Raw genomic sequence first — 26,896 nt, 5'->3', positions numbered from 1 at the left:
AGATAATGGGAATGTTACGTATTTGCAAACCAGTTGGTATTATGTGTGCATTTAAACAGTCAGTAAGAAACTTGGCGTGTAGTTCTGTTCGCACAAGCTTCTTTTTTAGCCTTTCCAATTGGTTTAAGTCTGTTTCACAAGCTGGTTATGCTATTGGAATTTTGTTGCCGAGAAGAGAAGGGCCTCCAGCAATTTTAAGTATATATTCCTCTGAGTACGACAATGTCTCTGCCTCAGACATGTAGACACACTATAATTACAAAAAAAAAAACACTTTTGACGGTGGCTCACACCAGACTACCGTCTGTGCTTGAGTGATATCAAAAAAGCGAGCAACCCAATATACCCTTGAGGGTTCGGACAAGAGATAGGAGAGGGTAAAGGGTACCTTCAAGGGATTTTGTTTGTGTTATGTATAGCTTAAAGCGAACCATGTTGATTTATGACTCAAATTATTATAGTTCGGTCGTGCAAATATGCAACACTGATTAATCATTCAATTTATAATAGTCACAGTAGGTGATGAAAGCATACAGAACAAATCTAAAACGGGTGTATATGGAATATTTGTATTTAATACTTTTCAAAAAATTAAAAAGGGTACAGAATCAATATCAACAATGTTGCAAGAAGTACATATTAAAAGAATAAATCAAACACTTCTTTGGAGCAATTGTCTACGCTTTTCTTCCTTATTACAATTGGTGTACTAGATTTAAACAAAGAAAAAGCGTGGGTCGACGTTTCGGTCTCTATAAATTGATTGATGAGACCATCTTCAGGACAAAGGGATATTTCTGAAGACCCTAATAATGATATAGAGTTTTCATTATTATCATATTCTATATCTTGTCTGTCAAATAAAATCTTTACATTATATACATATAACACCCGAAATCTGTTCACCTTGAACAGATATTTTATCAAAATGTGGTCAGAAAAAGCTCAAATTTTATACATAAATACTGCATGTTAAGAACCCCTTGATCTCTACTTTCTAGACTGCGGATATTATCGATATAACACTATAACAGTGTTTATTCTTTTCACATAGGCACATAGGCACATTTATTGGCCTTCTTCTTAAAATTGCTGAAGAGTTGATGCGCATAATACAACAGGTATATATCACTGTCAGTGAACTTGTGCGGTATGTTTGCGTTGATCAACAGATGTCCGTTTCTCAGCGTATTAACAAGGTTTATGGTTTGAACGGCAAAGTTATGTAACACATGTCCACTCCTTAACTTTTTAACAAGGTTTATGGTCTGATCGATAAATAATTTGACCTTTTTTTTTTGGGATCAAATTTGTTTTTATTTTGTGAAGACAAAACACGGTAACAAATAGACAAACACAGCATAGGAAGCACAAATCTATCCCCTTCTTGGCTCCCGCAGTATAGTCCTGGTTCCCGGGAACGGGTGCCGTGTGTCCATGAATGCTGGTGATACCCGTCAAGATGGTGCAAAAGGAAACTCCCATGTCCAACCCCCCCCAGAGCCCAACCTAACCCCAACCACCCCCAACGCCTGATAGTCCCCCCCCCAAAACCCCCCTCCCTCTCTGGTTGTGTCCGCTGAGTAGCCACGGAGTAGACCATGGGATCTGAGTCACACAGTTTCTCGCTCATCCCCTGGAGCCTTGTGGAACTCATCCGCTAGTCTAAGGACTTTTAGATATTTTGGGCAAGTGAGCTCATTGAATTCTTGGGTTAGCAAAGAGAGCAGCGGCAACCATGTTTCTCTAAAGGTGTCTGACGTTTGCGTGAGGGAGGCTTGAATCCTTTCCATCCCCATTATGTACCATAGCCGATGGAGCCAGCCTGTGTGTGTGGGTTTCCTATTGGTGCCCCATAGTGAGAGGATGTGTTGAGTCGCTGCCCCATCGCCAGTCCCATCTGCTTCCCCCTCATGGATTTGAGCGGGAATGTGAGTTTGTTAGGGAGGCCCAGGATCGTATAGGCAGGGAAGCGGGGGATCTCCGTCTCGAAGTACTGGTCTATGTCTCGGAGCACCGCCTCCCAGTATTCCTGTACCTCCGTGCATTCCCATATTAGATGAAGCATGGTCCCCGCGTGCCCGCATCCCCTCCAACATGTGGAATCTCTTCTAGGGTTACCCTGGTGGAGTCTCTCTGGCGTCAGGTGCCAGTAATAAGCAACCTTGACCGCTGATTCGTGGCTGGCCATGTTTCGGGCCGTGTGGTGTGCCCTATAGTAGATGTCCTGCCATTCCTTATCAGAGAGCATGCGCCCCAGTTCACGTTCCCACCGTTTCTGCCCCGCAGATTTAGACATGGGCGGGGGGGGGGGTCAGGAGCTTGTATAGTTCAGTGATCGCCCGTTTGTCTGAGGACTTGGAGAGGAGCCATTTTTCGTACGGCGTAAGTAGGCGGCCCACATGAGGAATGGTGTATTTATGTGTGAGCCAGTGTCTTAGTTGAAAATATTGGTAGGTGTGAGGCTTGTCGATACCGTACTTTTCTTTTATTACGTCTAAAGGCATGAAGCCCTGCAGATCAAATAGGTGCCCAGCCGAGTCACACTCCGTCTGCCGCCATTGTGGAAAGGAGCCTGGGGCTGTCCCCGGCGGGAACGCCGGGTTATCCAGCAGGGGTGTCATCGGTGATGGAAAGGACGTGAGGCCCCTCGAGACCGCCACTGCATCCCACACCTGGAGGCGTGTTCTGGTGATGGGTGACTTTTGATGTAGGCCGGTCTATCTGGACGCGCCAGAAAGGGGACCTTCCCAAGTGGCATACCTGCCATAGCTCTATCTTGGAATAACCAACGTTTCTCGGAGGTGGGCCGGGACCATTCCAAGAGGAAGCGCAGTTGTGTTGCCTGAAAGTAACGCCTCATATCAGGCACGCCGAGCCCTCCCTCTGCCGGTACACGCGTGGCGAGGTCGCGCCTCAACCGAGGTCGTTTACCAGCTCAGATGTAGTGCTGTATGGTGTCCTGCAGCTTTTTAAGCATGCCGATGGGGGGGGGGGTGACCGGGATGGTCTGGAAGAGATAGAGCACCTTAGGTAGTATGGACATTTTTACTGCGGCCACCCGTCCGAGCCAGGAGAGTGGCATCTGTCTCCATCTCTGAATGTCCCCTTGAATGCGTGTTAGGAGTTTAGAGTAGTTGAGCTCTACCGTCTGGGACGTCATGGGCGTCAAGTCAATCCCCAGGTACGGCAGCGCCATTTGTGTGGCCAACCCTCCCATGGCGAGCGAACCGCTGCGGGCCTGATGAGCGTTGCTCCCTAAAGGTAGAACCACCGACTTCCCGACGTTCATTTTAAAGCCAGACACCCTGCCAAACCGCTCCATTTCCTCCAAAAATGCCGGTATCGAAGACCTGGGGCTGTCTACGGCGACAAGAATGTCATCCGCGTAAAGGCTGATCGTTTGCTCTTCGCCCCCAAACGTGACGCCCGTGATGCCTCGGTTGTCCCATACGTGTTGGGCGAATGGCTCACTGTAGAGGGCGAACAACAGCGGAGAGAGCGGGCATCCCTGCTTTGTGCCGCGCCGAATGTTAAATGGTTTGGAACTTATCCCGTTTACTTTGATCGTCGCCCGGGGTGACGCATAGCAGCTGGCCACCCATGCCAAATCTCGCCAACGTCCTGTCTAGATGCGTCCAGTCCACCCTGTCGAACGCTTTTTCGGCGTCGACGGATAATAGGGCTGCGTCCGTGGCGTTAAAATGTGCCTTATCAATTACATGCATCAGGCATTTGGTATTATCCGCACATTGGCGGGAAGGGATGAAGCCCGCCTGGTCCGGCTCAATGATACCTGGGAGACATGGGACTAGTCTCGCGGCCAGAATGCTCGTAAATACCTTCACGTCGAGTTTGAGGAGTGAGATCGGTCTGTATGCCGCACAGAGGGACGCGTCCTTGCCCGGTTTCGGCAGGACGATAATGTCAGCTTCGAGAATCTCCTGTGGGATCGAGCCCGGGCCCTGAAAGGAATTGAATAATTTCGTAAGTATTGGGGCCAATAGGGGGCAGAATGTTCTATAAAAGCCCGCTTAAAAGCCGTCTGGGCCCGGCGCCTTGAGCGGTTTAAGCCGCGCTATCGCGGAAATGACTTCGTCCAGACGAATGGGGGCATCCAACGCCCGGGCGTTCGCCTCGTTAAGGGCCGTTACATTTGCTTCAGCCAGGTAGGTCATCCCTGCTTCCACATCGAGGGCAGGATCAGCCGCGTAGAGCTGGGCATAAAATGCTCGGAACGCTTCTGCTATGTGGTGGTCTTCGCGGAGCTCCCTGCTGTCCTCGGATGACCTGGATCTTAGAGCGGACGATCTTAGCCTTCAGTTTACTAGCCAAGAGGCGGCCGGTTTTATCCCCCCCCACATAATAAGTGTGCCGGACGCGCAATGCCGCGTATTCCACCCGATCCAAGTCGAGACTCGCCAGTTGCACTCTGGCTGCCTTCAACTTGCGCCAGATTCTGGGGGCCCCCGTCCGGTTGTGAACTCTTTCAAGCTCCAGCACTTGTTCCGTTAACTCTTGTCGGCGCTCCTTCCGCTCTCTATTATCCGCCACCGAGATCGCAATAAGTTCCCCTCTGACGACCGCTTTAAGCGCCCCCCCAAACCGCCAGTATAGCCACCTCACCTGTATCGTTTTGGCGTATATAATCCTTGATGCTTTGGGAAAGCTGTTGTGTGACCCCGTGCGAGAATCAAGTTCTCTCTAAGGCACCATTTACCCCTATTGGGCTGTATTTGCGGGACCTCCAGGTGAAGCACCACCGCGTCATGGTACGAGAGAGCTGCAGGGGTGACATCCATGTCTCGAACCAGGGGGGCTATATCTGTGGAGCTCAGAAAGTGATCTATTCTGGCGTAAGTGCGATGCACGTGTGAGTAAAAAGTGTACCCCGGAGATGTTTGATGTACCACCCGCCATGTGTCCAGGAACCCCCTAGTGGTGAGCCAGTGTTTCCCTTCAGAAGAGAGTGCCCCTGAGTCTCCGAACCTCCTGCCCGACCTATCTCTCTCATTGTCCATGACCAGGTTTAAGTCCCCGCCAACAATAACGTGCCTCACCTCCGTGCCCAGAACCTCTGACAGTGCCACCTTAAGGAAGGCCTCCTGTTTAGTGTTGGGAGCGTAGATGGACCCCACAGTGATCGACAAGTTTCCGACCCGGACAGTGTAGACCAGGAGCCTGCCTTTGATTTCCGCCAATTTATCCCCCACTCGCCCATTAAAGTGTTTGGAGAACAAAAGGGCCACCCCCGCTTTCTTCTCTGTGGTGGAGGAGTAGAATTGAGTCGGGAAAGCCCTAGACTTCATGCGGTGCCTATCCATGGCCAGCAAATGCGTCTCTTGGAGTAGGCATATAGCCGCCCCTGAGTGTTCTAAATAGGAAACGACTGCCCGTCTCTTGATTGGGTTGTTAAGCCCCTTGACATTTAGAGTAAGAACTTGGATGATCTCGTCAGCCATGAGTGGATGTGCGTCCCAACCCTCTGTAGCGAGGTCCATACCCATCCCGCGCTTCAGTACCTGCCGCCTGTTTGAACCGAACCCACCAGAGCCCCCCCCCGATCCCCCTCCCTACACCCTGAACCCCAACTTGGTGTTCCACTGCATTCACCTGGAGACCTCCCTCCCCGTCCCATCTCGTCCCCCAACCCGTCCTGAAAGCCCTCAAACAGCAACCCCCCCGTCCCCAACACCCCAACAGTGAATTGTAAATGTCCCGGACCTGCCATACCATCGCAGGGCCGTGGTGTCTCTACCGTGTGGAACGGATCCAAGTGACGGCCGTCGTGGCCCCCCGCCCGCCCCCCCGCACATGCAATGTGAATGATTTGAGTGGTCCCCCCCGATGGTGCTCATTCAAAGGCTGCCGTTTCTTTGGCCACCTCTTGGATGGCAGTGGCCCTTTCCTGCGAGATGATGTGGGCCTCAGGTTTTGATTGACATGTGGGTGCTCGCCTCCGCCAGACAGTGTGCCATCCTCCTGAGGCATGCTCTTGTGGTCGTCGTGTAGGTGGTTGGACTTCCGGTTGTTCAATCTCCAAAAGTGCACACGTGTCTTGCAGTGATCGCAACTGTCGCAGCTCCCCTTTCCATTTGAAAATCAACCTAAAAGGGTGGCCCCAGGAATATGATATTCCTTCCTTGCGGAAGAAGTCCGTAGCCACCCTGAAAGATTTCCTCTTCTGGAGGGTGATGTTCGATAGATCCTGATATAGGGCTATCGGGCAGTTGCGAAATCACAGGGGTTGTTTCTGTCTTGCTTCCTTGAGGATTCGTTCCTTGAGAGGTTAATCTGGCAAAAAGGCTAAGATGTCCGGCGGGGGAGCTGGTGCGCGTCTGGGAAGACCCACACGGTGCGCTCTGTCAATCCGCACGTCAAAGTCCGAGGGCTCCCCCAGGATATCGCGAAAGAGAGCTTGTAAATAGCCGGTGATATCAGTTCCCTCTTCTTTCGATGGCACCCCACGGACCCGGATGTTGTTCCGGCGGGACCGGTTTTCCAAGTCCTCCGCGTGAGCTTGGAGGTCTAGTTGCTGATCCTTCAAACAGATGACCTCCTGTTGCAGTTGTTCTACCTCCTCGCTTCCGCTTTGGTCCGCCTCCTCAATCGCCGCCACGCGTTCTCCTAGGCCATCCACCTCCCGTCTGATCTCCTTGACTTCTCCCGCCACTTCCTGTTGGAGCTTCTTAAAATCGTCCCTGAGCGAGTTGAAGAGAGCTTCCAGGAAGGACTTAGTGATCGGGACGTCCGACTCGGAGGGTCTAGGCTGTTGTTTCGCAGTCTCTGGTGACGGTGGCCCCTTTTCGGACTTCGTTTGGCCCTTCGTCAGCATCTCTGGGAGTGTGCAGTTTCCAGTCCTGCGTTGGCTCGCCATAGTGATTCGGGCCCCAGTGCGCGCCCAATGCGGGTTCTGTGCTTTGGAACCTGTGAGCGCGGCAGCGAGCAAGCCTTCAGTCGTGTCCGGACCGTGAATTTCCTGGGCTCGCGGTGGGGGCCCGACCTGTCGCCCCTGGCCCACGCAGATCAGGGAGTCCAGGGCCCTCGTCAGCCGGGGCCTGGGCCCACGATACACCCGACGGGCTGCCAGGAGGTTCGGCTCCTCCAGGGCACCCCAGTCGGAGGGGGGGGCAGATTCGCCGTCCTCAGTCCGCCGCAGCCTCGCTCCCGCCTTTCCAGCGAGCCCCCTCAATTTCTGGCTCCCCCGGGCACCTCCTCGGCGCCAATCCAGGCCGGGCGACCCGATCTCGACGTGGGCTCCTTCCTACGCAAGCCCCCGGCGGCCGCCTTGAGATCGCGGCCAGCGAGCCGCGCTCCGTACTCGCTGTCGGGTGCGCTCCGGGTGCCTCTGCTGGGTCCCCAAGGCTCCCGGGACCGCTCCGCCGCTAAAAGTGGCCCTTGTTTGGGGGGGGACACTGTGTGGAACGGCAAGTACAGGGGCGACGGGCCGGGGAGCTCACGAGACTCGCGTCCGACTACGCCGCCATCTTGGCCACGCCCCAATTTGACCTTTTTTGAACGTAGAGTATGGTCTGAACGATAAATAATGTGACCTTTTTGAATGTAGAATAGGGATTTACAGTTATGAATAAGATCGTTACATATCATAGACATAATAAACATCCTCACACACGGCATGGTTTCTCATCTAGGTGACCTACCGATACTGACAGTGCTGACAAATACGATAAGCTGTTACGTTTCTGATTGAAGATTTTTTCAATCTCAGGTATTCATTTAGTGCTTTCAGTTTACGTTAATATATATTTGCATATGTTTATGCTTCATACACCTCGGCTAACTAAATAGGGCTGATCTAATTCACTTGTGCATGCAATAGCCTTAGTTAACATGTGCCGCATGCATGGTTAACAATACAGTAGCAATGAGCTTAGCACAGCTAAAATAACCAGGAATGATGTTTGACTCAAGCCAGTGAAGTTCGAGGGTCTGGCATTATAACTTTGTGAGGTCCGAGTTAAATAAATATACTGCGGGTTAATCTGGTGTTTTGTAGTGGACATATTGCAACGCCACATGATCATATCCTGCAAGACATCGTTCTGATAAATTTTTACTAAGTCGACATGTATGCTGCAATTATGCACAAAGCTGTGACTCTTTAATCCATGTCCACGAGCTGTAGCATGAACACGTACGCACCTCTAATATTTTTGCTCTCGTTATGACAATGCCCTGTGACAATAGAGTGTCTATATATGTATATATTGCAGAAACCTGTCCCGTGTGAAACATCGGCGAAGATAATAGCCTTCAGTACACAGGATACGCGTCACACTGCACCTAAGGTATATATAGATATATAAAAAAGATTTTTCCACTTTTATGCAAGGAGGTGCACTAGGCTCTGTCACGAAATACTGAAAATTTAACTTGTTCGCCACTTAGTGCATTTATCGCTGAGAATCAATAGAGATGTGTAACCGATTTTAATTAATTGTATATACTAAATGGATTCTGTACATAATGAATAAGAAATGACACTTTGAATGTATGTATAAAATTTGAGCTTTTTCTGACCACATGTAACTCATATTGGATGACATATGTTCAAAAATAGGCCAAGACTATCTTTAGCCATAAAAAACACGGATTTTGATAAAATATCTGTTCACGGTGAACATATTTCGGGTGTTATATGTATATAATGTAAAGTTTTTATTTGACAGACAATATATAGAATATGATAATAATGAAAACTCTATATAATTTTTAGGGTCTTCAGAAATATCCCTTTGTCCTGAAGATGGTCTCATCAATCAATTTATAGAGACCGAAACGTCGACCCACGCTTTTTCTTTGTTTAAATCTAGTACACCAATTGTAACAAGGAAGAAAAGATTAGACAATTGTTCCAAAGAAGTGTTTGATTTATTCTTTTAATATGTACTTCTTGCAACATTGTTGATATTGATTCTGTACCCTTTTTAATTTTTTGAAAAGTATTAAATACAAATATTCCATATACACCCGTTTTATATTTGTTCTTTATGCTTTGATCACCTACTGTGACTATTATAAATTGAATGAATAATCAGTGTTGCATATTTGCACGACTGACCTATACTAATTTGGGTCATAAATCAGCACGGTTCGCTTTAAGCTATAAATAACACAAACAAAATCCCTTGAAGGTACCTTTACCCTCTCATATCTCTTGCCCGAACCCTCAAGGGTATATTGGGTTGCTCGCTTTTTTGATAATACAGGCAACATAGCATTGTACAAAGGTCATAGTCACCAAGTAAAAGAAAAAAAAAATAGTAGGGGGCAGGATATAGGATACATAGGAGATCGAAAGACACGTATTTACAATTACAGATACAGTTACTCAAGATGAGATACGTATTTACAGATTACATTTACCATTACTCAAGACAAGATCCCAGGTTTCTGGGTGAGGTGACTAGGAAATCTGAGGGTAGGCAATAGACAGTGTGGATCCAGGGCATAGTGGTGGTAGAGGGCAAGTTTAAATGAGGAATTTGCTCATAAGGAACGTCTTGGCGTCCTTTTTGAAGCAGGCCAGAGAAGGGATTTTTCTGATGTCAGGTGGGAGAGAGTTCCATATTCTTGGAGCGGCTCCAGAGAAAGCCCGATTATCCGTTTTTTTTCCGAAAGTGTGCAGGTAGGAGGTCTCTGGCAGCCCGGGAGTTTCTAAGTCCTCCGGAAATCACAATTTTCCGTGCAATATAGGCAGAGGAGTTTCAGTATAAAGCCTTGTGTGTGATGCATGCTAGCTTAAGCTGTATTCTTGCCTCAAAGGGAAACCAGTTCAGTGCTTTCTGGTGTGGGGAAATGTGGTTAAATTTCCTTATGCCGGTAAGTAGTCTGGCTACCGCATTGAGGCAGGCTTTTAAAGGTGCCAGGCAGATCGTGGGTAAACCTGAGAGGGTGGAGCAGCCATATTCTAGTCTAGAGATGACGAGTGCTTGGACAGCCATTTTCAAGTCAGGAGCATCAAGGAATGGTTTCAGTTTCCTAAGGTAGCCCAGGTGGAATCTGGCTGCTTTGGCCATCGAATTGACGTGGTCCCACATGTTCAGATTGCTGTCAAAGGTAATTCCCAGGGTTTTGACCGAGTCCATGATGGTTGGTGGGCAATTTAGGGCTGTGATAGCGTTAAAGCATGTTTGGATCTCGTGGATGGTGTTAGGAGGGGAAATTAGGAGAAATTCAGTTTTCTTAGCGTTGAGTTTGAGATGATTGGAGGCGAGCCATTGGACAGTGAGTTTCAGGGCTTCGTTCAGGGAGAGAATCTCTTCGAGAGATGAGGTTTTGATGTAGATCTGAGTGTCATCAGCATACATATGGAAGGAGACATTTCCAGTGCGAAGCACTTCGGAAAGCGGTTCTAAGTAAAGGTTGAAGAGGGTGGGAGACAGGGTTGAACCTTGAGGGACTCCAACCATGACCAGTGAGGGTGCAGATAGGTTTCAGTTGATTAGGAATCGCTGTGATCGGTTTAGAAGGAAGGACCTAAACCATTCTAGGACAGTGCCATCCAATCCCATCCTGAGTTTGAGGCGTTCAAGTAGTTTTTCATGGTTGACCGTGTAGAAGGCCAAAGATAGATCTAGGAGGATTAGGAGACATGTTTGCTTTGGTCAAGGGCTTTGAGGGCATAATCAACAATGTGGAGCATGGTGGGTTCAATGCTCTGCCCAGGTCTAAATCCGGATTGGAAGTCATCGAGTAGGTGGAAGTTGTTACTGTGTTGATTTAGCTGCTGTTGCACACAATTGTTACTCAAAACTATGCTATTCCACTCTTTGCCACTACTTTGTACTCCACTCTAGGCTATTCCAGTGTATGTCACTCCATGCCACTCCAATCTACTCCACTCTACAACACTTTACTCCACTGAACAACAATCTACGCCCCACTGCTCTACCACACAATACCCCACTCTATAGCACTCCACTGTAAAACAGGTCACTTCACTCTGTGCATGTGTGCATCACTCTAGTTTACTGTATGCCATTATACAACACTCTCCTTAACTTAACAGCGCTATATGCAACTCCTTCTATGCTGCTCCACCCCACTTTATTGCACTCAATGCTACCACAAACAACTCCACTGTACTCCAATACTATGACAATCAACTCTATGACACTCAATACCACTCCTCTTTACCACACTGTACCACACTATACTCTACTCCTCTGTACAACACTAATCCACTCTGTACCACTAGACTCTACTGCACTTTGTAAGAGAAATTCTAATTACAGCACTCCAAACAAATGTATATATGACAGTTATAGGCTCTGGTGTCCCCGATTTATACACAGCTTTGGTTTTTCTCCAGATTGCAACTTATCATGGTTGCTAACCCAACCACTACTTAAGTACGGGTTTGATGATTGTCTACCGACCGTATTTATTTCTCTACTAAGGACTTTAATTGTGAGAGCCCGCTTTGTTTACCCCCTTGAGTTACATCTTTGAATAAGGATTGATGTTGCTGTACCTCGAAATTTCCTAAAAACAAGTATTTGTGTTACCACGCACTGCAGCTACAAGTTTCGCTGTTTTAACTAGATGGTGCTCCATCACTTGATGTCTGCAGTGTGCCTCTTAACTCTAACACATCAATATGACATTCTGACATTTTCCATGCCTTGATGAAGTCTCAGTGTGAGACGAAACATGTGTTGGCGATTTACGTGCTGGGAGAACTTTTTATGAAATTTGAATAAAGAATATATTGAAGATAATTGACTCGGACTTCAATTGAATGTGTTTTGAGAACCTTGGACCCCTTCTCATACACTGTGATCCGTGTTCTTTGATACTTGTTTATTGTTTAGAGTCAGCCTTAAACTGTTTTTGGTGCTGACGGGCCAGACACCAGAGCCTATAACTGTCATATATACATTTGTTTGGAGTGCTGTAATTAGAATTTCTCTTACAAAGTTTCATTGGCATGCACATCCTATGTCTGCCTATAGCACCTTTGGGTAGTAGGTGCCTTGAATTTCTTTAGCACCCAAAAGATACTCATTGCTTTGAATGTTTTTTGGATATTTTTTGTGTACTATTTGAATATACATACATGTACTTTAAAGATTAGTGCGGACGTTTCCTTCGGGAACACTACTATCCAAACAGTCTGTAGACTCTACTGCACTGTACGGCACTTTCCAAAACTGTGCTACTCGGCAGTTCACTCCACTCTATGCCACACCACTCCACTCTGTGACACTTTATGCTGTATCAGGCCACTCTGCTCCACTATTCTCTACAACATAAAACTACACTCTAGGACACTTTAATCCACTCTATCATATGCAACTAAAATTTACTACATTTCACTCCACTATACAATATTTACCCAACTCTATGGCACTGTTTGATACTCTTATCTACAAAGCTCCACTCTACCACACTCTCTTCCGCTCTTTGCAACTCCCCTCTACGAAAATCTACTACACTCTAAGAGACTCTACGACATTGTACTCTACTTCATCCATGTACACTGCAATTTACAACTCTGTACTCCTCTCGATCAGGCAACACTCCACTGTACTGTACAACACACCTCTCCAATTTATAACACTTTACTCGACTGCACGCTACACCACTCCACTCTAATGCACTCCAAGCCGCTCTACTATACAAGACACCATTCCACTCTATGACACTTTACTTCACTTTATGCTGCTGCACTCTATGACGCTACATTCTCTGACACTACACTGTACTACACTCTCCTCCACTGTACTGTACAACACTCTAAATAACAAAACTCGGAACTCTACGATTTGAAACACATTTTTATTAAAATATTTTTTTAAACTTTGACATTTAAAGAAAAAAGCCTACTGTTAAAGCTTAGTTATGCTACTTTTTGCCTACACAAATGAAGCATACACTACACAAACATTAGACATTCTAAAGTTATAGATATAACTTTTATTTCCAATGTATCTACCACCTTCAATTTTTTATAAATAACGCACCTCCGTACACACTCTACTCACCAAAAGTCAGCAACCCGCCATTCTGCCACTCCAATAGTTCCTCATAATACGCTCTTTTAACGTGATTAAACTCCTGCCTGGAAATGTGTTCATTGCAGGTCTCCTCATTTAATTGCCTGTAACCCTCAGCTTTATACATCTCTAAATGCCACAGCATAAGGATCCCACCGTTGTCAGGCTTTTTACAACACAATCCATTCTGGTTTTTAATTTCTTAATGACGGTGTTAATCTCTCTTTGTGTACTTGAAATACTGTGTCTCTTTTTGCATCTATTGATGTACAAAATCTTTATTTCTTCTAATACCAGTTCTGGTTATATATCTATTCCACCTCCCTGCTTGGATTTAGGTTTAAACTTAACCAGTGCATCTCCATAAACATCCAAACCTAAATCCTCTCTTATGACTTCCTCACATGAAGTTCCTAACACCACATTCTCCAGCTCATAGATTCAAGTGGACAAACCTCCAGATCTTAGGATAGTGTTTTCTTCTGCTTCTGATAGTTTAATGCGATACAAAAGGGGATGATGGACGGAGCGTTTGAGCAAATCAAACACTCACCCCAAGTCAACTGATCTGGGTTTAATCCATCACCATTCTTCAGCCCACTCAGCCACCCCATTTCAGACATGGCCATATGCAAATCAGTCTGACCCTGTGCCTCATGGGAACAGTCCAGCCCGAACTGCCAAGCCATGTCTTCCATGGACCGGAAACAAGCATCCTGGGACCGGTTTCGGATTCATAATCCTCCTCAGCCAGGCTATCTTGAATCCAGTGGCCAAGTGAGCAAGGGACTCACGTCTGAGCATACCCTGCCACACTTAGGGCGAACAAAGCGATACAAAAGGGGATGATGGACGGAGCGTTTGAGCAAATCAAAAACTCACCCACAGTCAACTGATCTGGGTTTAATCCATCACCATTCTTTAGCCCACTCAGCCACCCCATTTCAGACATGGCCATATGCAAATCAGTCTGACCCTGTGCCTCTGTGTGGCAGGGTATGCTCAGACGTGAGTCCCTTGCTCACATGGCCACTGGATTCAAGCAAGCCGGGCTGAAGAAGGCTGTAATGCCAGAAACCTATAGCCATGTCTGAACTGGGGTGGCAGAGTGGGCTAAAGAACGGTGATGGATTAAACCCAGATCTTTTGACTGGGTGTGAGTGTTTGATTGGTTCAGATGCTCCGTCCATCACCACCCCCTTTTGTACCGCTTTTGGCCGCCATAAGTATGGCAGGGTGTGCTCAGACGTGAGTACCTTGCTCACTTTGCCACTGGATTCAAGCAAGCCGGGCTGAAGAAGGCTGTAATGCCAGAAACCGGTCCTCGGAAGCTTGTTTCCGGTCCAGGGAAGGCATGGCTTGGCAGTTCGGGCTGGACTGTTCCCATGAGGCACAGGGTCAGACTGATTTGCATATAGCCATGTCTGAACTGGGGTGGCAGAGTAGGCTAAAGAATGGTGATGGATTAAACCCAGATCTTTTGACTGGGTGTGAGTGTTTGATTGGTTCAGATGCTCCGTCCATCACCACCCCCTTTTGTACTGCATCTGATAGTTTAATAGCCATTAGATTTACAATCGTTCTCAAGGTACTTCTCATTTCTTCTTTTTTTTACTTTTTCTGTTTCCTGCAAATAAGCACCTGACCAAACATTGGCAGAGCCATGATGCAGGGATTCCGCTTAGGAACAGAACTATTCTTGGGACCATAGAACATCAGTTTGTAGGGGACTGAGTCACAATACCACATCAGTATCTGTGAGCCAGAGTCCAACTATCTGTAGTGCCTCACTTGCCCTCCTAACCTTCCCAGAGAGACAAGTGATTTGGCACCCCAGAACATAACACTCTCGGGGATCGTGGTAACAGGACACATCCTTTCGCTCTTTCACTCATGCTTGTCCACAATAAGATAAAAAAGAGACACACAGGAAGTTTACAATGTTTATTTAAACTATCGTGCTCTAAAATGCAATAATTGCACCCAATTAGAAAACAGATACATGTCAATAATGTCCTCAGCATGGTTAATAAATAGTATACAATAAAGAGTCCTTTCATGTTGTCTGACAGATCTGCCTAAACCCTCCCGTACCACTGAAGCTAAGTGGTTATAAATTATAGATCTCTGAGTTTAGTGGCAGACCTGGTACCTTGGCATATATATGTGGGTGTCTATAGCTCATCTGACGCAGCACTCTTGTCTCAGGATCTTCGCTCTGAGAGTCTGTTTTTTCAGAACCACTGTCCTCATTTATATGACAAGATATGTGTATTCAAAACAACAGCTGCATTTTCTTATTATGTCTATGTGCAAGTGTCTGTCCAGAGAGAATACCAAGGGGCAATGTTGTTTGACCTTGCCTAGGCTGTTCAGACTAAATCCCAAGAAAAGAATAAAATGCACAAATGTGCTGATTCTGTGTGAAAATACAATGTGGCACGAAAGCAAGCATGGTATTTAGTAACATGTGCAAAATAAAAGTGGATTACAACATGCACAGTTGGGCTAACATAGGTAAAACGACAATGGGCCATGCAAGAAACACACAATAAGTTTCGCATATTCAAATTGTGCCCTTAGCAGTGCAGATCAGGCTGAGGAGAGAATCGGGGTGTGACTTCTAGCTGCCCACCAATTGTTCATCCTCTTCAAGACTCTAATCGAGACACTGTTTCTCAGAAACAAGTTAATGTAGTGTCTTGGGACGATTGGGAAGCTTAACATTACTCCTGTTGAGTGAGAATGAAACTGAGGTTTATATTCCACCCAGTAAAATCTGTGCCACCCTTTCAGAACAGTATACGTGAAAGATGTCAAGCGCCACCTTAAGAGGGTATTAGTTAGAAGGTAAAACCCACAAACAGTAAAAAACCCTCCTTGGCCATCTTGTAGCTCCTGACTGAAGATAAAGATTACTGCTTGAGTGACTAGCAAGGCAGCAAACTCCCCGTGAGAACAGAGTAAACAAAAGTTACAATCAAGAATATCCAGCAGTAGAATCCAGTAGAAATTCCAACAGCTCAAAGAAAAATCAAGGGCAAAAATAGTAGCAATTGATCAAAGAGCCATTTACTGACCTTACAAGAAAAGGATCTACTTAATCATAGATTGGGAAGCTCAAATACCATCCTATGCACAGATCACCAACTTGACATGGGTATCTTACAAACTGCAGGGTCCCCAGCAATGCGATGAGTCTTGTTCCACTCCTGAAAACATGTGATCTTGGTTATGTTGTTGGCTCTGCTCCCAAAACAAATGTAACATGAAATTAGGAATGGAGTGTGGATTAGAGCTGAAGCAAAATAACATCCGGAAAGCATATAGGTTTGGGTCAGTTAAACTTTATGGACCGGACACATATTGCTTCAGTGTGGAAACAAAGGCTAGAATGAAAAGTGTAGCAAGATCGAAAGTGTGTCAAGGAGTGTACTGTCGCATACTGATCACACAACAGACTCCACAGCGCCCTCGTGTGCACCGCATGGTGGCAGGATGGCAGAATCCTGACAACTGTTTATTATAGTCAGCAGATGTGATGCAGATAGAAATGAGAGAGAGTGGAATGTTAGTGGAGTGTAGATACAAAAGCCAAATTCAACGGGGCAAATTAGGTTATGCATGGTGACAAATGAGGCAAGAAAGCAAAAGGCAAGGCTTTCGAGGAATTTGAAAAGGTGAGTTTGTTGTGAAGATAGGATGGTGGTAGATTTGAAGCATTCATAGTAGGCACCAGTGCTAGGAGAGTGGCTAAAGTATCCCCGGGGTCTGATGGTTTGTGAACTGAAAAAGTCAGATGGTGCATTGCAGGGGTTGGCATTCCTAAGGATAGAAATGAGTAGTTTGTCTGGGAACAATGGGTGGTGGAAAGGCATTTTACTGTTATTTGTGAGGAGTGGAGGTTTGGTGTATGATAGTGGAACCGGTTGCTGAAAGGAGGAGTCCATGTTAAGTAAGTCCTTCCAACACACACACACAGGGTTGAACTGACTGCAAATCTAAACAAGTGCAATGTAGCTTCAGCACAAAATTGATGAGAGAGGCAAAGGTTCATGAAATTGCTGTCTGGCTGAGTGCACACTTATCCAAGGAAGCAATGTTGGTTGAAATTCAATTCAAGACTAAAACATGAAATAGATCTGGAATGACATATTAGTATGAAAGCATGAACGCAATGATGTGGACATGCTAAAGGTTTCACTGAAATGTTCAAAGACAATTTTCTGAACGATTTCCCATCCAACTCTTGACCTCACAGAAGGTGCATGAATGCAGCACTGCAGAACAACAACCAGTACTCATAGAAGCATGGTTATAGACAGTTCCCATGCAGCCACCTCTCTAGACAAAAATCAAAAGATGGCATTTAACCTGAGATGGAAAGACTTGTGGCATAACACTGTACTCAGGCTCCACATCAGAATCTATATCTGAATAGTAACAGAGGCTGCTGTTTCTGCTCCCTGATGCCTTGTCTGAGACTAGGACACTCTGTGTTTTATCACTCTAAGTCTTGTTTACATTTCTGAGACATAGGGCCTCATTTATAAGTCGGCGGGATGTATTCTTCATCTCAACGAAGGTCAGCTTGCTCAATTTAAATGAGGGCGGATCTTCAGTTTGGCTACGGTCGTGACTATTCTGTCACCAACATAAACAAGCCTGTCAGATGGCCCGACAGAGAAAGGGCAGTTAGAAAAATAGCTACATGTCCGCCTGCCCAATCGGATTGGTAGACATTAAGGCATTTGTTTACTGTCCGTCGCTGCCAGGCAAACCCTGGCAGTGAAAGACAGTAAAATGTAAATAATGCTCTTGCTGCAATGGGAGATGAATTCCATGGAGAAGGGAACGTTACTTTTTTCAGAAAATCTTGTTTTTGGTGGTTGGTTCAAGGTTCTGTTATTTTGACGGAGCCTTGCACCAACCTGTGAAAAGCCTGACAGGAACCTCCATGACGGCATTTCCTGGCAAAACTTTATATATGGCTGCCAGCTTGGCAGTCATTCATAAATCTGGCGGGCTGTCCCTCCACCAGGGAGACAGAGTCTTACTCTGTCGCTTAGGCGGAACAATGGGACGTCTGCTAGAATATAGATCGGGCCCATAGTTTTATAGAAATCTAAACTAGTATGATAAAAATATAGGACAAGAATACGAGAAAAGATAATATACCACCATTAAAATAGAGAAATGTCATTAGCTGCAGCAATTAAGACAGACATACTTCATCTTTTCGTCAGCAGCACGAGGCATTAAAAGGTTTTATCATTACATAAGTACTTTGTAAAGCACTCAATTTAGAGGTTATATTAGTAGCAGCAATTATAGGAGACATAGCTCATCTTTATATCAGCTCGATAATAAACTAAAAGGTGTTTCAATATATTATAACTTTTGAAAGTGCAGAGTTAAACAGAAGAAAAGCCAACATACATCAGTCGAGAAATGTTCTCTTCTGGATTGCCTTCATATAGCTATCAAGCGCAGCACCCATATCTAACAATTTGAAATAAAAAGAGTAGGTTATCAGAACAAGTAAATGATTGATATTTTAAGAATATTGGGTGTAAAATGATTTTTCCTCTAAGAAAAGTGGAAATCTAAACGTTAAGTGCGAGATACTGTATTGAAGGCCTGTATTGCAAATAGATCCGACATTGTTTTAATCGACTTTGTCTCTGAGTCCCCTTATTTTCCAAATTAAACCAATAACAAATCGGATTCTTAACATTTGGTTGCACATGTATTAATGAGAAATTTGAGATAAACAGTGAAATATTCCATCTTCTCTGATCCCAGTGACAAAGTGCATTATAGATACCCTAGAGGTCAGATAGTGTTAATCCTTACTTTTACTAATTTCAGTAACCCCTTTATTTAGTATTTTTTTGACGTTAATCATTGGGATCGGTTTATCGAGTTATGAGAGATTAATCCCTAATTCAGAATCTGATACCACATTTAGCGTTTCACATACTAAAGTGTCTATCTACTGACCATATCGTTCTAGGAAACAACTGAAAGCTTCTCTCCAACCTCACTCCTGTATAATGAGTGCAAACATCAGATGGAGCAGGATTTTGCCAACACATTCCATGCAGAAAGGCCCATCCCTAGCCTTATTGCCTTAATCATAGACTACCAGGAACACCCAAGAGTCTATTTAAGCAAAGGCTTTCTAGATAATCCCTTATACTCTATGGTCGTTGGCCAATAATTCAGTGCTATACAGCACTTGTGGAATTAATTACAGCTGTCAGGAATAAACAGGGTGTGCACTAGAACCCCTGTGAGATTGTGGCAGACCACCCATTGCTAGCTAGACCACCAGGAGAGCTAGCCTTGAAGTTCAAAAGAGTGTGGGGTTCAGGTCATGAGTGGCAGCAGTGCCGTTCACTTTTCTTGGGAAGGTGCCTGGCAACTTTTCATGCTGTATTGACTCCGTTACCTTTGCTATAGATCCCACACCATATTACCCGTCCTTTACTTTTGTTCTTTTGCTCGACTTTGACTTTATTATGGAGCTTTATTAAGGAGTTTTGCCCATTGCTTCCTCTCACTTTTTTACCAGTATTGCTCTTAACCTCAGTTCACCATTTCAGACATTTGCTTCCTCCACATTGGCCTGGGTTCATTGCAGCATACCCTTTCAATATTGCATTGCTACTGATTACAAACTATAGTAAATGTTTTTTGTTTCTCGCATTTATATTTACTTTCACCTGTAAGAACTCTTTCGTGACCCCCAAGGCCTTTTAGAAGCATACACCAGACACAACCATGGTGCTTTGGCTGTCTCTTTTCTCTCATTCCAACTGTCACTTACCTCAAGAGTTTCACCCTACTAGCAGTGATTACTCACATACTCGCAGTGCTATGCCATAGGAAGTGGTGTGGATTATCATTAGACTCTACCCTTCAAGTCTTGCAGATCCAGATAGTTTCCCAGGTAGTAATAGGCTGCAGGATAAATTCTGGTCCCAATCTGCTTCAGGTTTTGCCGCAGTCTATTACTGACATTTAGGAGAAGGTAAAGACCCCTTGTAGTGAACGAGCATACTTAATAAATTGTTTGAACCAAATAACTCCTTCTTCAGAAAATGGAAGTAATGCAGTTCCCAGGACTTCCATAACCCATTCTATATGTGAATTCACTTTGGCTGCTGTTACTTTTAGCGTGGGGCCTCCTAACAGAGCACCACTTGATAAATTCTCATCAAGGGAGCTCAGAAAGAAAGAGGCTGGGATGGGGTGGGGGGAGCTAAAAACCTCAGGCCACTGTTTGCCAGAATCCTACCCCATAAGATGCCATTTTCATTTAGGTGGGTCAACCAGGACCCACTTTCTTGAAGGCAGCTTCTCAATAATAAAGAGGCGACATTATAAGCCTGACGTTTATTCCACAGCCAGTTCCAGTCCACCATGTCAAAAACAGCAAGGAAATACATTTATGCACAGCTTTCCAACCATTACCATGGACCTCATTGCCAGTGACGAAAGAATCTTACAGTGCTCTATTGTGGAATAATTTTCCGTAAAACTACCTTGTTATTTCTATATTATTCCAATGGCTATAGGCCAGTTTAAAAAATATTTTAGAAGGGTTTTAGCAAAAGTCTTTGATGAGATATAAAGCAATTCATTAATCGTATAATTTTCTGGATCATTCATCACAATCACCATTTTTATCAGTTATTTTGATAAAGCCACCTTCCCTTTAATCAGAGATCTCCCTTTAAGATATAACGCAGTAAAAACAGGGGCTTAAGATGGCCAACTATCAGGGGTTATCCCAAAATCTTGCAGCAGGAATGCTGTCAAGTCCCCCTGGTCAAGAAGGTTTCAAACTTTTAATAAACTCTGCAATAAACCCAATTTCTGAAGCGGCAATAGTGCGAGAGGGTAAATGGGCTAAATATCGATTCCAAAATATCGAGTATCCTAAATATCGAGTCCAAAATATAGAATGGACAAAATATCGACTGGACAGAATATAGACATCCAAAATATCGTTTTGAAGGTAAGTACTGTAATATTGAATTAAAAAATATAGACAGTCAAAATATCGTAGTAAATAATATAGGTGATTAAAATTATCGACTTTTTAATAATATCGAATTTTTTAAAGTGTTTTATATGTTAGTTTATGTGTGAAAAGTGTATATTTATTTGTAATTTATTGTAAGTAATTAATTTTATGTTATTTAATTTTTGCGTAATTTAATTCTGTGGCGGGTTGTGGGTTTATAGGGGAATAGGGTGGGAAGTAATTTAATTATAATTAATTAAATATGTTAATTAATTAATTGGTATTTATTTTGAATATATAGTCAATACATTTTTAATTGTTAATTAATTGTTAATTGATAATTAATTTTTATTAATTGATAATTATGTGAATATCATTTTATTTTTAGTAGCGGGTTGTGGGTTTATAGGGGAATAGGGTGGGAAGTAATTTAATTATAATTAATTAAACATGTTAATTAATTGGTATTTATTTTGAATAAATTGTCAATTAATTTTTAATTGGTAATTAATTAATTGTTAATTGATAATGCATTTTTATTAATTGATTAATTGATAATTATGTGAATAATATTATTTTATTTTTTAGTAGCGGGTTGTGGGTTTATAGGGGAATAGGGTGGGAAGTAATTTAATTATAATTAATTAAACATGTTTATTAATTAATTGGTATTTATATAGAATCAATTGTTAATTAATTTTTAATTGGTAATTGTTTAATTTTTAATTGGTAATTAAAATGTATTAATTGATTAATTTAAAATTATGTGATTTATATTAATTTATTTTCACGAGAGTGGGGATATTAAAATATACCCCTATGCTATCCAACGCTTTCCCTACTGTTGCACTCTCTGGAGTGGGAATAGTAATTTTTACCCCTACGCTATCCAACGCTTTCCCTACTGTTGCACTCACTGGAGTGGGAATAGTAATTTTTACCCTTACGCTATCCAATGCTTTCCCTACTGTTGCACTTGCTGGAGTGGGAATAGTAATTTTTACCCCTACGCTATCCAACGCTTTCCCTGCTGTTGCACTTACTGGAGTAGGAATAGTAAATTTTACCCCTACGCTATCCAACGCCTTCCCTACTGTTGCACTCTCTGGAGTGGGAATTGTAATTTTTACCCTTACGCTATCCAACGCTTTCCCTACTGTTGCACTCACTGGAGTCGGAATAGTAATTTTTACCCCTACGCTATCCAACGCCTTCCCTACTGTTGCACTCTCTGGAGTGGGAATAGTAATTTTTACCCCTACACTATCCAACGCTTTCCCTACTGTTGCACTCTCTGGAGTGGGAATAGTAATTTTTACCCCTACGCTATCCAACGCTTTCCCTACTGTTGCACTCACTGGAGTGGGAATAGTAATTTCTACCCCTACGCTATCCAACGCTTTCCCTACTGTTGCACTCTATGGAGTTGGAATAGTAATTTTTGGCCATACGCTATCCAACGCTTTCCCTACTGTTGCACTTCCAGGAGTGGGAATAGTAATTTTTACCCCTACGCTATCCTACGGTAATAATATTGTGTATTTTTTATTAATATTATGTTTATATATATATATGTTTTAACAGATATGATTATATATTTTTTTGTTTATAAGTTAAATTAATTATTTTAAGGTAATTTAAGTATTTTTAAGCATATTTTAGCTATTTATAATAATATTATTATTTTACATTATTTTTAAGAAATTCGATATTTTTACAATGTATATACATATAAACAATATTTTGGACTCGATATTTTGGTACTTACCTGTTTGTAGATACAAATTCGATATTTTGGCCTCGATTCTAAAGCACTGACACCTCTATACTCTAGCCTGTTCCTTATCATGGCACACACTGAGCGGAAATCTCTTGCTCACTGGACCAGTAACATGCCAGGGCCTGATAACCTATGAAATGCCAAAGATGAAAGGCCTCCTCAGCCATGTTGGTAGTTTTCTCCTTGGAGGCCTTTTTTACAGGCTTCTTGCCTCCCTCAAGCAAATTGTCAGTCAGTCAAATGTAATTGATTTTGGTTGTAACCCATACAACCGATAATACAAAAAAGGCAAACATAAAAATAACACACTTTAATAAAAACAGTACTTATGGATATCTCATTTTACTTTCACATCAAGTAGTAAACAAATTACAATGATCAAATCTAATTAATCATGGAGAGTGATAGAACCTATTATTATATAGTTTGCCTTTGCCTCATGGTCCAAGCAGCTAGTAGGAAATGAGAGATGAACAACACCAGATTTGTTTTACACATTGCCGCTATCTTCTCAATTTCACTTTTACTCAGTCCTTTTGGCAAACGAAGCAGCCACTTATTACCTGTGGTAGCATATAAGGTCAAACAAAGTGCCTTACTTCCTCAGTTTGATATATGCATATATAGCAGTGCCTACATTACCCAGAAGAAGTGCTCCATTTATGTATGAAATTATTTAGGAGTAAAGTGCCCTTATGAAAGTGGGTTATTGATTGAGGTGGATGTGAGCCCACCACAAGGAACAAGGCCACAAACTTGTCAAGCTAAAATACAGTTCAAATATTTTAAACCTGGGCTCAACTCCTTGTTAGCTATTGCCCACAGCAGACAGTATTAACTTAGGAAAATGTGTACAGTATACAGAAGCAACAAAACTGTTAATATGTCTAAACAAAACACAATAAAAAACCCACATCAAAAATAGAGTAGAATGTAAGGAGTAAAATTATACCTAAACAACAACAATCCATTAAGGGAAACTGAAGATGTGACTTTTTTAAGACTCTCTTAAAGACTTATGGCAAATGCCACTAAGAGAAACTAAAGCACTAATCAGAAGTTACTATTAGCAGTTGACAAGGACCTTGGTGCTATTTCAAACTGGGTGTGATGGAGCGCTGATCAGACAACCCAAGCAGGTTTGTCTCACTTAAATATTTTATCATCTGACTTAAGGCCTGATTTACAGTTCGTTGGACGGGTTGCACCATAATAAACATGACTGATATCTCGTCTGACATATTACAAGTGCCATTGGATATAATGCCCTTGTAATATGGCAAACAGGATATCTATCTGTCATGTCTGTGATGAAATAACACGTCCGTTGAACCCTAAATCAGACCCCAAGTGTCAGAAATGTAAGTCAAAATTCACCAGCGAGGAAAGGCTGCAGGCTGTCTCCGGCAAAGTCCTCTCAAAGTCGGATAGCCGTTAGACCACATGCCACTGACGCCATTCATTTTGGTGGGAAATGTTCAGAGCCGGAACATTCAGAATTTGCACCCACTGAAGTCCTCTCTTTGATCAGATACGTTTCATGCCTTCGCAGAATCAATTTCTACCTTCAGTCTTTTTATGGAGCTCAAAATCCTCCAGCGGGCAAGCCTGATGCTGTATTCAACAAAGTCCACTTAAAATCGGATACATTTGTAACAAGGTTCCACTGGCGTTCTGGAAGTCTTGTAAGTACAAATGTTTTTTAATTCACAATTTTTCGGAGTTCATAGAGCATCTTCTTTTTTGCTTGTAAGCTGGGAACTTCAGGAAAAAGGGCTCTTGCTTCTTGTTGTGTCCCTGTCACCAACCAGGAGGTCTACCAACTACCAACTGGCCCTTGGAGTCCACTTCTCAGTCCTGGGTCCAGGTGGGTGTAGATCGAGCCCTTCAGGTCTCCATACAGCAAACCCAATCTTCTTCTGTTCATTCACTGGTCCTGAAAGTGTTCTGATGAGCTGTGGGTGAGCTGCAACTTTTGTAGGATTCTCTCACCAGTGAGTGACTCCTGGTCGGTCCCTAACCAATGAGAGAAAAGTACCCTTCCCATCTTTGTAGCACATCTTTTTTGCCTTACTGTGAACTATTCCACAGTACACTATTTCAGATAAAATTCACGATGACACAAACTTTTTCCTCTTGGACTTGGCTGGTGAGCAAGCCTGGGGTGTGCTCAGGGAAGAGAGCAGTCCCCTCCTCCTCAACTACATCAATCTGCTTCTGAGACCAGCTCCCCTTCCCACCGAGCTGATGCCAAGCAGGCTACCAAGGGTTCTAGGAGGAAAGGCTTCTCTTCCCCAGGTCTTTCACTGAAGTTAAATATGACTTTGCAATCCTAACACTGGTCCCTCTCAAGTTAATGAAGTTTCCAAACTCTCCCCACCTGCCCTTCTTATAATAATTCCACATCTTGAGAACCCAGGAGCCTCATAACTCGCACTCCGGTCCTCCTGCCAAAAGTCTTGAGCCATTGTTTGTGCTTTTGGAGCAGTTTTCTTGCTTCATTAATGCAAAGTACTGACAGAGGCTAGCAGCGGGCATGCCAATGCTAATTAGCCCACCGGAGGTTCATGCAGACAAAGACTGACTTTTTAAGAGTCACTTTTCCTAAATATTTATTAAAAATCCTACTTCACCACAGAATTGAAATGTTAATAAATATTGACTATACTGGTTGAATTATTCAGTTAGCTTGTCTTAAACCTAAGATACCAGAGTTATGATTTTATTTTGAACTTTCGTTTTTCTCATAGGACAACTGCTACTACACCTTCACAGTGAAAATTGCTTTAGAGGGCTAGTCACTGTAGGTACATGCCAATACTGAATTCTTTCATGGAACATTTTTAAATACTAGGCACCCTACCTTGTGGCCAATGAGCGAGTCGCAAACTTCTTCGCATTTGCGACTCGCTAATTGGGATGCACAACAGTGTCTGAGACACTGTTTGCGATTTCCAAGAGGGTCGCAAATTGCATGCCTCATGCATATTAATGACGCTGCGCAATTTGCGACCCCATTGGGAATGGCTGGCACTCCCAGGGATGGTGGCCTGCTGGGGTCAGCAGACCTCTATGTCTGGGACTGCTTTTAAATAAAGCAGTTTTAAAAAAAATGCACCTCATTTTTTTAAAGGAAAATGGGATGCATTTAAAAAATACAATTAAACTTTTCAGTTTCATTTTTTAAGGGCAGGTAGTGGTTTCTGGGACCACTGCCTGTCCTTAATAAATATTTGCATATGCATTCACAAAAGGGACCCCTTCCCATTTGCTAGTGCTTTTCAACTCTTCTGATGAGAAGGGTAGTAAACTGCGAGCGTTTTGCTGCCGCAATTGCGGTCACAAAACATTCTTACATAGCTTAAGGAGTCGCTATTAGGAAGGGACACCCTTGGTATGCCCCTTCCTAATAGCGAGTCGCTATTCATATTTTGTGAGTCACAAATTGATTTGCAACTCACAAAATAGGATTCGTACATGGCCACAGGTTACCTTTGTACATCTGGCCCCAGGTATTTAAAACTAGGGTTCTTTCCTGTCAGAATAAGATATTTTTGACAGGTTGGACTGCAGGCTTAAACGCACAGATATGCCTGAAGCCATGTTTTTCTTGCAGTCTTGTATATGTCACAACATGTGCTGTAATGTACAGGTGACATTTAACTTTCCATGCCATTGGTGTATTGCACCTGCACCATATAGTATGGCCTAACTATACATTGAAATATTCCAGTTATGAGTTAGCAAATTTAACCAGGTGTTAGGGGTTGATCACCTTCACTGGGGGCTGGATAGCAGTGCCCCATTGTACAGAATTTGAAATCCAGCGGCATTAATCCACAAACAATGGGGTTGACCACGCAAAAAGAGGCACTTTCTTACAGTGCAAAACCTAATTTTGACGTTACACGTTTTTGCTAATGTATGTTCACAGTAGACTTAAAATTTAGGTGTGCACTTCCTGAACGAAAATGCATAGGTTCTATTCTATTGGGATTTTTAGAGCTCATGGCTGCCAAAAGGTTTCCCAGCGCTAGCATCCACAACACTACTAACACC

Source organism: Lissotriton helveticus, chromosome 1_2 (assembly GCF_964261635.1).
Source record: "Lissotriton helveticus chromosome 1_2, aLisHel1.1, whole genome shotgun sequence".
NCBI classification, from domain to species: Eukaryota; Metazoa; Chordata; class Amphibia; order Caudata; family Salamandridae; genus Lissotriton; species Lissotriton helveticus.
Note: the sequence above shows the minus strand (reverse complement) of the source record.